A 17,953-nucleotide genomic window follows, 5' to 3' on the forward strand; every position below is an offset into this window, starting at 1 on the left:
ATTTTGTTCCTGTCAAATGGAAACTGTCAGATGGAAAAATACTTAAATAAAAATAAGTGACATTAATACGCCATCTCTAAAACGGATTACAAGACGTAATTATATATTGTTTGCATTTATATTACAATATGACTTAAATTATTATGGGGAATTAAACTGCTCGAGTGATTTGATAAACTAAGTGTAATATAATCAACGCGCCACCACATTGTTTTAGTTTAGCCGGAAATGAAATTGTTTACTTCTCAGTGCCTGTGTTCATAACTATATTATTTGAAGCATTTTTAGTACTTCGATGCGTATACTATACTTAAATAACAGAAATAACGCTTTACATACTACGAAACTTGTTAATTATGATGTATAAATATGGTGCAAGGCTGAGAAATATTGCAGTCACAAAGTAGTTGCAATGTTTCGACTTTGTGTCGACTCTGTGTTGACACATGACACGCGCTGTCAAAAGTAATAACAAAGTTACTGGTATGTTACTGGATTTGCAAAATGGCTCCTTGTGTTGATTTGTTTTCAGATATTCTCAAAGTGTAAAAATGCCGTGGTCAGAGATGGGCATTAATCGATTAACTGTTTATTCGACTAATTAATGGAATAAAAAAAGTTAATTCTCAAATTTTAATCGCGATTAGTTTAGTCGACCTAACATAGATTGAAATTGAATTAATCTGAATATTAATCGAATAAATTATCGATTAAATCTCGATTGAAAGTTGACAGGGGGCCATTTTTGTACGTAAAAATAATAGAAATGTCTTGCATGCAGATGGTAGCAAAACACTTTGTCATAAAAGTCGAGATGGGTGTCGATATATAGGTTTTAGGGAGTGCCGATTTCGAAAATAATGACCATTTTGGAATCCGAAATGGCGGCCATGCACTGTGTCATAAAAGTCGTCATGGATGTCGTTTTATACGTTTTAGGGGGCCCCAATTTTGAAAATGATGACCATTTTGGAATCCAAAATGGCGGCCATGCACTATGCCATAAAAGTCGTCATGGGTGTCGTTTTATAGGTTTTAGGGGGCGCAGATTTCGAAAATGATAACCATTTTGGATTCCAAGATGGCGGCCATGCACTATGTCATAAAAGTCGTCATGGATGTCGTTTTATAGGTTTTAGGGGGCCCCGATTTAGAAAATGATGACCATTTTGAAATCCAAAATGGCGGCCATGCACTATGTCATAAAAGTCGTCATGGGTGTCGTTTTATAGATTTTGGGGGGCGCAGATTTAGAAAATGATAACCATTTTGGATTCCAAAATGGCGGCCATGCACTATGTCATAAAAGTCGTCATGGGTGTCGTTTTATAGGTTTTAGGGGGCGCAGATTTCGAAAATGATGACCATTTTGGATTCCAAGATGGCGGCCATGCTCTATGTCATAAAAGTCGTCATGGATATCGTTTTATAGGTTTTAGGGGGCGCAGATTTCGAAAATGATGACTATTTTGGATTCCAATATGGCGGCCATGCACTATGTCATAAAAGTCGTCATGGATGTCGTTTTATAGGTTTTAGGGGGCGCAGATTTCGAAAATGATGACTATTTTGGATTCCACTTTTATGACAAAATACGTAGCCGCCATCTTGGATTATAAAATGATCATCGTTTTCGAATTCTGCACTCCCTAAAACCTATAAATCGACATCCGTGACGACGCAAGTTATCTTTATTTTCAGATCTAACAAATTGCTACAGAATACAAAGGACAAAAAAGAAGCGAGGAGGTAATGAAACAAGCAAAAATACAGATGATTCCTCGACGCAATTGGGTGATTCTTAAATTGTGTCCAGATTTTTTTTGTCATAAAAGTTTATATTTTTCACATATTACTAAATCTATGGCAAAAGTTATAATATTGCAATGGATTCCATCGCATGTAGGTATAAGTGGCAATGAGACAGCTGATGCATTAGCAAAACAGGCATGCAGCGATGGCATTGAATTTCACTTGAAACATTATATGGGGGCAATAATGACTGTTTACTTTTAGTCAAATTAAAGTGTCGCGAATTGTGGAAGGAATATTTCGACGAGAGATCTAGGGACAAAGGTATTTGGTATAAGACAATACAGCCACAACCCTTTAATTCTCCTTGGATTGATAATAGTGTGTTGTGTAGGCAGGATCTAGTTTTATTATTGAGATTGCGCTCTGGACACATTCCATTGAATAAGTTCGCCTACCTCATGCGTAAAGTGAATTCGGAATTATGCACCTTATGTAATCGCGTCGAGGATGTGTATCATATTTTAATGGAGTGTGTCCGAAATGAGCGACTTAGAAGACAGATATTTCATGACAATGACAGTTCCATTGGGTTATGTAATACCTACCTTTCGAACCCCATGTCTGAGGTTGTTGAAAAGGTACTAAATATTGTTAAGTGCGGTCTGAGGGACAGAAATGTGTGATGTAATTAAACTAGATGTAGCTATGTACTTTCTTTTAACTTTGTTAATTAAGTCTGTTTTTTATGGGGTGACATATTCGTTCAATCGAAAAAGCCCCTTAATAAAGGAAAAAAAAAAAAAAAGTTCCGTGACATTTCGACCTTGTAATTTTTTAAGTAAATGTTTTTGTTTATCTATGAGGATCTCACTAGAATAGTATAATCAAGGTATGTTTATATTTGATGAATGAAATAGTAACGCAAAAAAAAATATATTTGTGTCTTATATTCCTGCCGAAGACTTTTATTTTACCTTTTCCTTCTACACAAGTTTGGCCAAGTAATAAGAATTTAGGGCTCTCAATTTTATTTTGACTTCTACAACAGTAAAGCTACAAGGCCATGTTTGGTATCGTTTTCGTATAAATTCGCAGTACCAAATTTAGTTAAGGTATCACATTGACACCATTCCGAAGTAAAAACATATAAACTTATTAAAATACTTTCTTTTAAACTCCTCTTCACGCTTAAACTGCTGAACAGTTTTAATTTAAATTTGGTACACATATATTTTGAGTCCCGAGACAGGATATAATAAGTTATCTCAAAAATCATCCTTTAAAGGTGTGAAATGAGGTGTAGGGGGGAATTCAGAATTGACTTCTTGAAGTTAATACTGTTTAAGTTTAGGTTTGAAGTCATGTTTTTTCATCATTTTTAACTAAATCAAAGATGTAGACCATCCCAAATTTCATATAAATCGGTTCAGCGGTTATTGATTTCCCGTACAAATTTCCACGCCACTTTTCACACCTTCAAAAGATGATTTTGGTTATAAGATCTATCCTATGTCCTGTTCCGGGACGCAAACTATTTCTATACCAAATTTCAACGAAATCGGTTCAGCGGTTAAGCGTCAAGAAGAGTTTCAAAAAAACCGGCCAAGTGCGAGTCGGACTCGCGTATTAAGGGTTCCGTACATTAAGTCCGACTCGCGCTTGACTGCACATTTCTAATAGGTTTTCCTGTCATCTATAGGTAAAGAACTATTTTGTGTATTCAGACGGACATACATACAGACGCACGAGTGATCCTATAAGGGTTCCGTTTTTTCCTTTTTAGGTACGGAACCCTAAAAAGATTTATTTTTATTTTGTGGAATGGTGTCAATGTGATATCTTAAATGGATTCAGCACCCCAGATTTATACGAAAACGATACCAAACACGGCCTACCACCTTCACTGATATAGATATATCAAGATAAAATTGAGAGCCCTAAATAAACTTTCAAGAGCGGATATCTCAAAAACTATTCAACATATCGAAAAAATTGACTGAATAAACTTGTAACAAATTAAATTAACTTTCATTTTGTATAAGTGGCCATGTCGCTGAGATGCATAGTTTCCGAGATATAATCGAAAAACGGGAAAATGGGACCTTCAAAGCCCCCTCTCTCCCCCCCGCTCAAGGGCTACGGCCGGGGACTTTTGATATGTTCACCTCCTAACTTGTCAAACCGAGTTACGGAGTCAAAAATTGTGTTCCGAGCATTTCCCTCTACAACTTTTGGAGCATTCGTTGCCTGACCTAAGTAGCTTATTGAATTTCTTTAAAAACTTTTCTGTAAAAGGTTGACGGGTGTTGGGTGTTTATATGGTTTCGGTCGATTATTATCATTTGCATTGCCCATGATGACTTACTAGAATTACGAGCACACGAGACACTAATAGTAGTTTGACAAACCTTGGTTTTCAAGAGGTATTTTATATTGACATTTGCTGTCACAAATTTGCTGTCAGATTTAGTCGCAAACCGCACGCAAAGTGCACACAAATGTGTCGACACCTTGTTACGGAAAAGTGTAGACACGGCGACGACACTTTGTTTCGAAACAATTCTAGACACATTGTGTGGACTCTGTTACGACACATCTGACATTTAGTTACCACTTTGTGATTCTGCGACTGGAATGGTTATATGGGAAGTATACATAGATGGGAACAAGTTGCTCTTATGTCAACGCTAGTCGTTATATTTCAACTTGTTACTAGTACTAGTACAACACCTACGCCATAAAATAGATAAGTTTGCACTTAAGGACAGATTGCGTACATGACTTGAGATATTGTCGGAGTCTCGACATCTAAATCATGCGAACTAATTACACTAGCGCCCCTCCTTATCTAATCTGGTCTGAAAAAGAGCCGGTGTGAATGCCGGCGCACATGTGGCCGCGCAATACCGCACGTGTTCATTCACGTCTCAGGAGGGCCCAAGTCCCTTAATCCAATCCCTTACTGCGCAGATTGCCCCGGACAAACCAGTGTAAATGTACCTCTAGGTGGATGAGAGCTATGCATAATCAGAAATCCCCTTATACCGGTTATTCCGTGTCGAGCGCTCAGTAGACGGTTAGAATACAGGGCCTGGAGATAGGAAGGAGCAAAGTAAAGGTAAACAGTCAACAGTGTTCGTGTGTGTCAATCCCTTGATAAATTCTACAATGAAAACCCTTATGCCGCTGATACCTAATCGTGAATTTACATTACCTAGTTATGGATTGTTACCCTCTTTATGCCGCTGTACATATAAAGAACCTTAAGAAAAAAATATGCTAATCTGTATTTGTCCTATTTGCACAACGAAGTTTGATTTGGAAAATTCTTACACAATTTCGTTTTGAATCTGTTTTAACTTAGATTCTACCTACCTACGTTACATTTTAGATAACTGTGTTACGTGACAATTTGTTACATCAAAACTGTGAGACATATTTAAAATATAAAACATTCATTTATTTCATTTAGAAAGCCCAAACCCAAAAATGACAGAAAAAGCACTCGATCACATAAGTAAGTAATTACCTATATTAGCTACACTCAAGTGTACTTTTCAGGTAATATGCTAACCTCCGTTTAGGTAATATTCACCCGTATTGGATTTACATACTGTATGTATAAGACACAGTTTTCGTCACTTTTTGAGACACACTGTGTATTAGGCATGTATAGATACCTACAACTTTAAGTTATTGATGAATTATTGATGCCCTTAAAATTATAGCAAATAGGTATTTTCCATCGACATGAAAATAAGTACATATTATATCAACCTATACAACAATCATAATACCATGTACTATTAAATTAACCGCTTGGTCTACTGACCTAATTCTATCGAATATTAGGTTCTAATAACGTACATACATATACGTTTGTATTTAGGGTACATTATGCAGGTAACAATTATGTAATTTATACGTTAACAGGGGTCAAACCAACGGGCAGCATACGAATTTGTAATTGTTTCGTTTTTGTCGGTCATCCCCATCAATATGGCACGTCGCAACAGTCGTTAATTTCATTAAGAGCTTATTAAGTGGGCACGCGACTCTGACAGTTGCGTCCGACACGCGCGCGATCTAATCGAAAAACTTATGGTCCGGAACCCCACGCTCCACTCGCATTATTTACAAGTTTAGTGCATCTTTTAATGACGATTCGCCTAGTATTATATTTGTATAAGTTGGTAAATCTCAATTTTCAAAAGTTAGTGGAAATCAATAACACTTAATCGTATCGTTCACTTGACCTGCGACATAATAAACGGTCTGCCTGAACGGTAATAAAAACCGGGCAAGTGCGAGTCGGACTCGCGCACGAAGGATTCCGTACCATAATGAAAAAAAAAACGGAAAAAAAAGCAAAAAAAAACGGTCACCCATCCAAGTACTGACCACGCCCGACGTTGCTTAACTTTGGTCAAAATCACGTTTGTTGTATGGGAGCCCCATTTAAATCTTTATTTTATTCTGTTTTTAGTATTTGTTGTTATAGCGGCAACAGAAATACATCATCTGTGAAAATTTCAACTGTCTAGCTATCACGGTTCGTGAGATACAGCCTGGCGACAGACAGACGGACGGACGGACGGACGGACGGACGGATGGACGGACGGATGGATGGACGGACGGACGGACGGACGGACGGACAGCGAAGTCTTAGTAATAGGGTCCCGTTTTACCTTTTGGGTACGGAACCCTAAAAATTAAAAAAATAACCGGGCAAGTGCGAGTCGGACTCGCGCACGAAGGGTTCCGTACCATAATGAAAAAAATGCAAAAAAAAAACGGTCACCCATCCAAGTACTGACCACGCCCGACGTTGCTTAACTTTGGTCAAAAATCACGTTTGTTGTATGGGAGCCCCATTTAAATTTTTATTTTATTCTGTTTTTAGTATTTGTTGTTATAGCGGCAACAGAAATACATCATCTGTGAAAATTTCAACTGTCTAGCTATCACGGTTCGTGAGATACAGCCTGGTGACAGACAGACGGACGGACGGACGGACGGACAGCGAAGTCTTAGTAATAGGGTCCCGTTTTACCTTTTGGGTACGGAACCCTAAAAATTATCTTTGGGTACCTCCCATACAAAATGTTATTTTTTTGCTTTGTTTCAATAGTTTGGGGTATCGTTGGATAGGTCTTTCAAAACAAATAAGGATCTTCAAAAACATTTTTTGTAGTTAATATTTTCGGAAATAATCGCTCCTAAGGGGCTGTCCATAAATTACGTCATCGATTTTTGACCCCCCCCCCCTAAAATCATCCAAATATCATGCTTCAAATGACCCCGTTTCCTCCTACGTCATGCTACCATCATCCGATGTCCAGACCTCCCCCCCCCTAATTTGAAATGACGTAATTTATGAATAGCCCCTAAAGAAAAAAAATGTGTCCGGGCCCCCTCTACCTTTTAAACCATGGGTCCAAAAAATATGAAAAAAAAATCCTGAAACAACAGCTTAATAAATAAATACTTTCAATGGAAACTATAGCGAACATGATCGGTCCAGTAAATACTTAGTTTATGAGTTATTGCAAAAAATTTTCTTTTCTTAGTAAAAAGACGTAGGTACGAAGCGTTGCAAAGGTAGTAAGTACCTTATGCTTGTAATATAGCCCCCGTTTAGTCTATTTTGATAGAATAGTAACTACGAAACCCTATACTGAGCATGGCCCGACATGCTCTTGGCCGATTATTTTGTTTATCAACAGTCCAATAATCTACTTTAGATTTTTGCTACCCATCTTATTTCAAAATGATTGACATAAGTTGTTGTTTACTTTTTCATTACAATAAGCTATAATTTTGTAATGTATTTAAGGGCCGCTAAATGATGGCTTTGGTGTAGAAAATGTGATAATTTAGGTTCGTGCGGCCTGCGGTCAGGGCTCAGGGCACGCAGCGAGCTGATGAGTGCGTCAGGTGGTCGCCGCGCCCGCCCTCGCCCCTCGATCATGATTCATACAAACTAAACTAATTAATAATTGTAATTGCAAACGCATGATATATTGCTGTTGAAGTTTTGGAAAAGCAAATGAGTGTATTAAACGAAATAAATGAAACAATGTTTGTGGTGTAAGTTTGATACAATAAGAAAATTATTATTGAAGTATAACCTACTAGGTATTAACTAGACTTTTTACGGCTCCTTATGCGTAATATAAAGACAACTGCCTAAAGCAATGCTGGTTAAGAATATTTTTCTTTTACATAACTGTTACTGTTACCAGGATTACGTACACTACTACTTATAGGTGTATTAAATTAAATCCCGTACAAAATTCTGTTAGGCTCGTTTTCTTTGTTAAAAAATATATAGTATATCCAAAGAGTCTGTGGAAAGCTACGTTTGAACAAACTGTATACATTACATACACCATCCCTCGCTTCCGGTCAGTGTGCATCTATTCAGCATCACCCATTATGCCACCCCACACCACTCGAGCTTGGTTTGTTTAGATTCATAAAGCGATTTCGCAAATGGTATTATTAACATCAAGTTCAGTTCCCACAGCTTCCAGAGGGGTGAGCGCGGACCTGCCACGGTCGGCTCGTTGATTTGTGTGTTATTGTTGGTGCGATATGCGATCGGTTTCCGGACGCACTCCCACGACAGACGGCAGATGCAGGGTGCGCCGCTGCGGGCCGCGGGTGCCGCGCGTCGCCGCAGCCCGGCATTATCTCACGAGTGACCCTCGGAGCCCTCGCGTGGGAACTGATTGCGCCTATGGGAACAGGGATGCTCCGGCAATATTGCACAAGTCGTCATCCACCTGAACAATAACATATTACGCATAATTCTTTTAGGGTGAACTGATTATCCATTTTTTAGGGTTAGGGGGTGTTCCCTCCTAATTCCGAACATTACCGCTTTTCCGGTTTCATCGTATTGAAGCTGAGAGTCTGCTCGGCTACCTTATCCCAAGTTTTGCTATCTTTCTGGCTTACTAACTGACCTTATTGAGTCCCGAACCCGAGGTGAAAATAGACTTTTTCTGGATTTGTCATCATCACACCAGGTGGAAAACGTCCACTGTTCAAGGTCTCCCCGAGGATCTCCACAGCAACCTATAAGTATTTAATCAACTCTGCGATCTCGAACAAATCGTCAGTCCTTCTTGCGACCTACGTCTCGCATTTTTCAGAGGTAGGTTGAAATATACCGTTTTAAAAGACAATGCATTGATTGGTTATTCATAAAGACGATTTCTAATAGGTACATTCCAATTTCAGAAATGCATTTGATGACCGACAATGTGATACTTTTTGCCCTAAATATTAGCCATACCTACATTATCTAGCCTATTTAGCCTTCATATTTGTAGGTACGCAGTGTTACAATATACAGACACTTGACCCGTCAAAACAGAGCGGATTATACAGCGTGTTTAGGATTTACATCGATTTGGCTGCGACAGTCGTCGTCGCCATTGCATATGCGCCCCCGCCCCGCGCTCGCCGCGCTGCCCCGACACGAGACGAGGGTGTTCACTTTTGTAAGAGCGGATGAAGACTGTTCGCCTTAAATAAGTTAATGAATTTTAAAAAGATACAAGTTATAAAAATTTCAAAGAGATGTCATAATTACCCTATAGAAGAGAACAGTTTGAAAAAAAAAATAAGGCGTTATTATGCTAAAAGAAGGCATCCTTAAGATTTGTATCATATTGTGGTTAATCTCGTGTAATGAATGAATGAATGAAATCTTTATTTCAGGCAACTAGTGGCCCATACATAAATACCTTAAAACTAGAAAGTTCGCTAACGTCAGGGTGCCTAGCCAAGATGCCAATCGTTTGTGCTACAACAACCAAACGCTATTTGTCTTATTGTGTTGTTGTTAGTCCTATTTGTTATAAAAGACCTATCCAACACCCCACACCGTAGGGTTGGCGCGAAAAAAAATGTCATCCCCACTTTACGTGTAGGCACAGAAAAATAATAGTACTAGCAAAGAGAATAGATAGTATTGAGAGGACCTGTCATAGTAAATTTGGTAGTCACAGTAAATTTACTGCCATCTATCGACACATGACTAAAACTCAAAATGAAAACGTATAAAATTATCAAAAAAAAAATATATGTATGGATAAATGAGTTTATTATTTTTATATCATTTTGACCCATGTTCATTCACTGATATCTATGTGTTAAAATTGTTAAATATGAAACGGTGTCGTCACGCCATCTAGCCGAGTACAGGCTAAAGGTGTGTGCGCCATCTATCCGAGAATGACTTTTTCTTGATTTCCGAGGCACGTTTTTTCGTTAGACTTTATTCATCTTATACGAAGTTACATATGTCTTTGGTACTAGGTACAGTAACAAAACGCGTCTGTTACGATCAGGACAGATGTGGCCGCTAGGTGGCGACAGCGCCACGCGTGGCTTATGGCTAGCCACCAAAATTGGTGTGGAACGGATGTACTTTGAGCTACCTTTAGCAAAGCGACGAAATCGCGGAGTGAGCCACGCCTGGTGTAGGGGAGGAGCTCTAATTAATTATTCTAGTTTTTTTTTACCACATTGTCAGCATGGATGATTTACATAAGTAGGTATATAATGATCGTACGCTTTATGAAAGTAGGTACTGATCAAAAATGTTTCTGGAATTACATAATTAAAATGTTAATTTACTGTTGTTTAAAACCATGACCAATTCAACGATTTCAAAAGTAAAGATAGGCAACCGTTCATGTACTTCCGATTCTTCCGAACGAACATTCTCGTTTGGTAAGCACCAGTGAAATAGCACAACACGATTGGTTGATGAGTTTGCATTACGCGCGCGATTGGTCGCAACTAGAGGATTGGCTCATTCGTGTGCTCACCAGTGTGCTGGCCCCATTCTTGGTGCCCGTAAGGCCCTGGTCTTTACAAAGTAAATTTAAGTCAATGGACCAATTAGGTAAATTAAAAACGCAAAATGCAACTAGAAAAGTTTAAAGAATGGTTGCTAACCAACTTAAGTAAGTAGTTATATAGTTTGGCCAGGGACTTTCGTATTTCGAACATAGACAGAGGTCAGAGAGAATCATACTGTAGGTAGCACCCAAAAGAAAGGGATGAGTATTTTTTTTGTTCTTATTTACTAACAAATTTGGTTTGCCAGACTAGATCCTTAACTTCATTCAAAGTAAAAATGTTTCAAAAATACCTACACATGATTTGTAAATCTCTATAGTACTTCGATTTTCTTTTTTACAATAAAGTCGCAATTTTTTTTTAGTTTACAGTCGTGCTTTTAATGTCAATCGGGCAATTAGAAAAAAATGGTTTCCATAAAAATAAAAAACAACCTCCAAATATTACTTACAACGACATTAGTGGGATCATGTATTGAAGCAAAGTGAAATTGAAAGATAATCGGATTTAGTAAAAATGAAACACCCTAGCCTACTCCACGATGCTACATTCTACATTAATATTTTATTAAGAATACCATTAGGCATGAATTTGTAGTCCGCTTGCTACACCGCCCAACTTTTCATCCGCACATCTGTCTGCTGAAACATGGAAATTTATCAAATATGAAAGATTTACGAGAATATATCAGCGAAAATTCATGTAATCCTAAAAAAACTAGACACCGCGAATAAAATTTAACACATTCAGTCTAGAGAAGATGTCACTCATGAATAATGTAAAATCGTATCAACGATGCCTAGCAACATGAAATATATAACAAGTATACGAGTATACTCGCACATATATATATTTCGGACACATTTCGGACTTATAACACCAAAAGAACTTCAGATGACAATAAACAAAATAAAAAACAAAACGTCGAAAGACATACAAGCCATGGATACTTAATTACCAGAATATTGAAGATCATAATTCATAAGATATAATGATAACATCATGGAATTACTGCTGATTGTCTTAAATAGTTGCATGGAGGAAGGGACATTCCCAGAAATACTGAAAACCGGCAGAGTCGTACCTATCTTTAAGAAAGGTAAATCAAATGACCCAAGTAACTACAGACCAGTATGTGTACTACCTGTCTTCTCAAAGGTCTTAGAAGCGGTGCTAAAAACCAGAATAATGATTTTTTTCGTCGTCGATTTTGCATTAGAGTCTATGGATGGGTCGCAGAAATACGCAAACATGTTTTGCGACCTATCTAAAGCTTTCGACTGTATACGGCATGATATTCTCATTCACAAACTACACCACTATGGTTTTGACGGCATAGCTTTAAAAGTTATGGTCAGTTACATGCAGAATCGAATGCAAGTGGTTGAAGTTAGAAAAAATGTTTCATCCCCTGAAATGTGTAAAATAGGCGTACCGCAGGGATCAATTCTGGGCCCAGTATTATTTTTGATTTATGACAATGACTTGCCTTCTATATACCAGAATGGGCGCAGATCAGCCTTTTTGCAGATGACACACATAGGTATTGGAGTCAGACACAAAGATCAACCATCAATGGAAAGACACCTAAGATGCATCACAGACTTACTACACAAATGGTTTGAATGTAACGGCATTGTTTTAAATAAAAAATAAAAATACATTTGTAAGCTACAAGACATTTTCAAGAAAAACCAATGAAACAACCACCTTTGAGTACACTCACAATACATGTTTCTTAGGCTATGAAATTGACAGTCAACTAACACATAACACGCATATTGATAAAGTTTGTAATAGATTAGCATCGGCTAATTAAGTACGCATTGTTGAAACTAAAGCCCCTAGTTAACCTAAAAACTGTATACTATGCTTATGTTCAAAGTGTACTAACTTATGCGATTACTATTTGGGGAAATGCAGTAGATATATACCGGGTATTGAATCTACAAAAACGCTCGATTAGAATAATATGCGGAGTAAATTTGCGCACATATGACGGTCATATCATTGCTTATATACAACTCTGTGTAAGAAATTCACAAGAAAGCAAGCACTCTACTTAAGCGTTCGGATTGCCACAATTATAATACGAGGAACAATAGGAAATTAATACTTCCATCACTAAGATTAAAAAACCGGGCAAGTGCTAGTCGGACTCGCGCACGAAGGGTTCCATACCATAATGCAAAAAACGGCAAAAAAAAAAACGGTCACCCATCCAAGTACTGACCCCGCCCGACGTTGCTTAACTTCATCAAAATCAAAAATCACGTTTGTTGTATGGGAGCCCCATTTAAATCTTAATTTTATTCTGTTTTTAGTACTTATTTGTTGTTATAGCGGCAACAGAAATACATCATCTATAAAAAATTCAACTGTCTAGCTATCACGGTTCGTGAGATACAGCCTGGTGACAGACGGACGGACGGACGGACAGCGGAGTCTTAATAATAGGGTCCCGTTTTACCCTTTGGGTACGGAACCCTAAAAAGTGTCAAAAACAGGGAATTTTCATAAAAATAAAGCTATTTAATAAACTGCCCACAAATGTCACGGATTTACCTTTTAATTTATTCAAAAATACAGTTAAGACTTTTTTCCAAAACCATGCCTTCTATTCGATTAAGTACTGAATATTTATTATTAAAAAATATTTTAACTGACGCAAATTGTAAATAGATTTTTATTATTAAGTTCTAAGCGTATTTACTTTGTAAATTCATACTCTTCAAGTATAATATTGTGAAATGCTGACTTACCATGTAATGATCATGTTACATTATGGTTAATAAATAAACTAAACTAAACTAAAAAAAATGTTTCTGAATACGGTAGAACGTAATTTTATATAATGGGTACTGTGGCGTAGCGTGAACTAATCTAGGCGTGGGTGAATTCGCATCTGCGAGGCCCTTTTCTTTTACTGTGCTCGAAAGGGCCTCGTGCGAGGCCCTCCTTAGGGCGCGAGGCCGTGGGCGACAGCCCACTACGCTACGCCACGGAATGGGTAAGAGGTAAGGGGTGATAATTGGCCAAGAGCATGTCAGGTCAAAAAAAAATATTTTGGGGTCACGCGCACCGAAAGAAAAAAAAATGTGTCCCACCCCCTCCAACATTTGAACCATAGTGCCGAGAGATATGAAAAATAAATCAATTTTTTAAACATGCAGATACGTCTGCGAGCGATATTCCAAATTTTATATTAAAGGAAAAAATGGAAAAATTACGCTTCCGGCAGGACTTGAACCCGCAACCTCCGCAATCCGTGCGTTAGCTCTAACCAATTGAGCTACGGATGCCTATCAGAAAGAGGAGGAGAAGGAGGTTGCGGGTTCAAGTCCTGCCGGAAGCGTAATTTTTCCATTTTTTCCTTTAATATAAAATTTGGATATGAAAAATATATCGTGAAAGTAAAGTTACTTAGTCTTCACAGTTTCAATTTAAAAAGTACCTAGCGAAAGTGGTCGGTTAAGGCGTTTTTGACTTTTTGCTAAATATCTTCCTTTCTTAGTAAATGTGCTGCGAAAGTACCACACTCCCTTTCGCTTGTTATGTTCCTAGTAGTTCCTGCAGAATACCCACTGACTAAACTAATCTAATATGTAGTCCCCGTTCATGGTTGTCTATTGTGACGGACGAGTAACTACGGACGGAACCCTACCCTAGCCGGTTTTAAAAGCATGAAGTTGATTACCTAATCAACCTAATGGCATTCGGCAGAACCGAAGCAGGGCCTTTACCCAGTCCGTACCGTACCGTCCGTACCATGTTCGATCGAATCGATCATATGGAGGACGATCTTATGTAATTAGGTACTTTACTTACACATGTCGCGTTCTTGGCAAACCGCGCTAGGGCCATCATTGAGTTAGGGTCGGTTGCACCAAACTGTTCGTATTGTTAAAGAGTTCGCTAAATTTTTATGTATGGAAAGTGTCATAGTAAAGCGCCGGGGCGCGCCGGCTGACGTTGATCAGTCTGTCAAATGTGGTTGGTGCAGCTGGCCCTTAGACCGTCGTTAACGTTTTATCATTTTTAACCGACTTCCAAATCTCTAAAGGAGGAGGTTATCAATTCGGTTGTGTGTGTGTTTTTTTTTAATGTTTGTTACTCCATATCTCCGTCATTACTGGACCGATTTTGAAAATTCTTTTTTTGATTGTATATATATGCATACAGATTGGTCCCGTTTTTGTCAAAACCCAGTTCTGATGATGGGATCCATGAGGAATCGAGGGAACTCCTCAAATCTTAAAGGCATACATATAGTGATATTTGTGTTTTTATCAACAAATTTTTTTTTTTTTTTTTTTGTTTTATTGAGAAACAAACAGTCTTAGAATAAACATATGAGCAACTTAGCTAGTAGCTACAAATTAATTTCGGTATAGACCTATATAGTTCCCTAATTTACAAAGATAATTTACAAATGTATAAAATTAGTGTAAACTTATAGTACCCAATTACATAAAAATAGAATAGATGTCAAAGAGAAAAGACTCAAATTACAAGTATGCGGTTGCTTGCAACATTTCACACTTTCTTTACTTCAACAAAGAATATACAGTTTTCTTAAACAGACCTAATGAACTGCCAAACAAGTCTGCGTCCATACATTTTTCATTGTACTGCTTACATGCGCGCCCAATATATGAATGCTGTGCGTGTTTCGTTCTGCTGTTAGGAATGCTAAATAATGCCTTACTACGACAACTACGTTCATTCCTACGGGGAACACGGAAGCCAATTTTATGTAATAAGTCGGGGGCATCTACGACATTATTAATAATTTTGAATAAAAATACCAAATCTGTACATGACCGCCTAAGTGAAAGCGGCTGGATATTATGATGTGTAGCCGAGGAAGCGTAATTTACATAGTTCCGACAAAAACAAGCATATACAAGCATAACAAATCAAGCATATACATTCAAAAAAGTAACATTTGATGAAGTGAAACTGCTGATGATGATCAGAACGGAACTCTTCAACGACGCATAGTTCACGTGTGGCGATTTGTCCTCTTCGTTATGTTTGTTAAGCAAATTAAGTTTTTAAGCCATATTTTTGTCAACCTCGAGTTCTGATGATGGGATCCATGAGGAATCGAGGGAACTCCGCAAATCTTAAAGGCATGCGTATAGAGATTTTTGTATTTATATCAGAAAATCAAGCATTTTCATTAAAAAGTGTCGCAATTGATGAAGTGGAACTGCTGATGATGATCATCATCATCAGAGCCAAACTCTTCAACGACGCATAGTTTGGCGATTTCGATTTTGTGGGTTAGGTTAGGATAGAACTGCGACCTGCGACCCTTAGAGAAACGAAATAATTATGCTACCAGAAAAAGGTGACGAAGTGGATTACTATATCTGGTGATCAGTTAAATACCAGCCAATAATTTATATATAATATTTTAAACTTTCGCGTTTTGAACACATATTAACTCACAATTATAGACGGGTCTAACGCTTCGAGCAACACCGGCTTCCGACACATCGGAAGGGAGGGGCCCAAGCGATATCTCACCGTACAAATCTTTCTGCCATTTTTCGCGGGGGGAAAGGTGCACACAGTCGCACTTCTCACACGCTTACATACAAAATCCAATCTGTAATGACGACACAAATACATAGAAAATGACACACGTCAAAGACAAATCTTGCAAACCTCGATCTCTTTTTGTGTGCAGACGAGTGACAAGTGTCACAACACGCACACTAACACATTTTCGTTGAAGTATGTTATTGTATTCTGAGAGATGAGAAGTCGGATTTGTCGCTCGACCGATCCGCAATTTGTACTGAGCGAGCAAAATCGATAAATCCAACAATTACATGAGACTAAAATATAATAATTGTGTTTGAATGTAATTAAACGTATGATATGTAAAAAAAAATATTACATGTGAAATGTAACACTTTCTTTTTGTAAATTTGATGTCTCCGACCTCTTTTTATAACAAAAAACCGAGCAAACAGGCATTTTTGTGCAGCAGTGTTCACGCGCGCGTCTGGACTCGGTCTAGTGAAAAATCCAAGTGCAACTAGTTTTATTACCCGCGCTAGATTAGATTGACGCGCTAATCTTGTACCTCGGCAGAGGGGAAATAGTATAGGGTAAATACCTTGATTTACCGACGTTTCGACACAGGTTTCACTGGTCGTGGTCGCGGCTGACTGATGTCCCAGCAAAATGTCAAAACAGAGATTTGTGCGACTACCCGACGAAAAGTGTATGGAAGTGTTTTTCTTTTTTTATCGGGTTTTGCGATGAATAGTCAATGGTCAGTCAGGGGGTCGATTTTTGAATTTCGACCGCTCGATTTCGTGTATTTCGTTCAATAATATCTCCACTACTAGGCATTTAAATTCTACTAATAGAATTGAAAACGAGTGGTCAATAAATACCACTCGATTCCAAATTTCTATCGCTCGTATTTCAAAAACTAGCATTTCGCCGTTTTCCACCGATTTTCGAGCGACGAAATCGAGCGATCGTAATTCAAAAATCGCCCCCCTGTTCTCTTTATGCGTGCTTTAAGGGGCCGGTATATGACGTTTTCGATTTAGACCTCACTTTGTGACCATAATTTGTTGAATAAATGTTTAATAATTGCATTAAATTACACGTAAATTTGTTCACGAAGAAACCGTGTACCGACTCTTCATGCCATTATATTTTTAATTTGCTGTTATTCTCTACAAATCGACACTAAAAGTATCAAAAAATCATAATATGGAGTTCCATTTGAGACAGAAGCAATACAATTTTGTCTTTGACAGTAATTGAATTATTGTGTGATTTTGAAAGCTAAACAACTCAACTACCAATTTTTTATCGATTTATATTTTTACTCACAAAGACAACACAGAAATTCAATCTCAAATGTAAACTTTCGAACAATTTCCATACATTGACGCCATCACTCAAAATTCTTCTTTGACTCAGATGCCCGCTGGGCTCGAGTCAAAGCAGACGTATAGCTGCTTTGACGCTAATGACAGCTGATTTAGACAATTATATTGACATTAAATCATATACGCATACGAGAAAGTAGGTATACCAGTAGATACATTGTATTTCAAAAAATAGGGTAAATAAATAACAGCTCGCGTCTCATTTCAAATTTGATTTGCTATTATTTACGGGTCATAATGGTCGAAAATCGCAGTAAACTATCTTAAAACATTACGATTACAATCGAATTGAAGTATTATGTTTTTTTTTTACATACAATATATATACAGTGGTACTACTAAACTAAATTAATAACTAGCTTAAATCTAAAATAGGCCCTTGAGGCATTGTA

This window comes from Cydia splendana, chromosome 5 (assembly GCF_910591565.1).
Source record: "Cydia splendana chromosome 5, ilCydSple1.2, whole genome shotgun sequence".
Taxonomy (NCBI): domain Eukaryota; kingdom Metazoa; phylum Arthropoda; class Insecta; order Lepidoptera; family Tortricidae; genus Cydia; species Cydia splendana.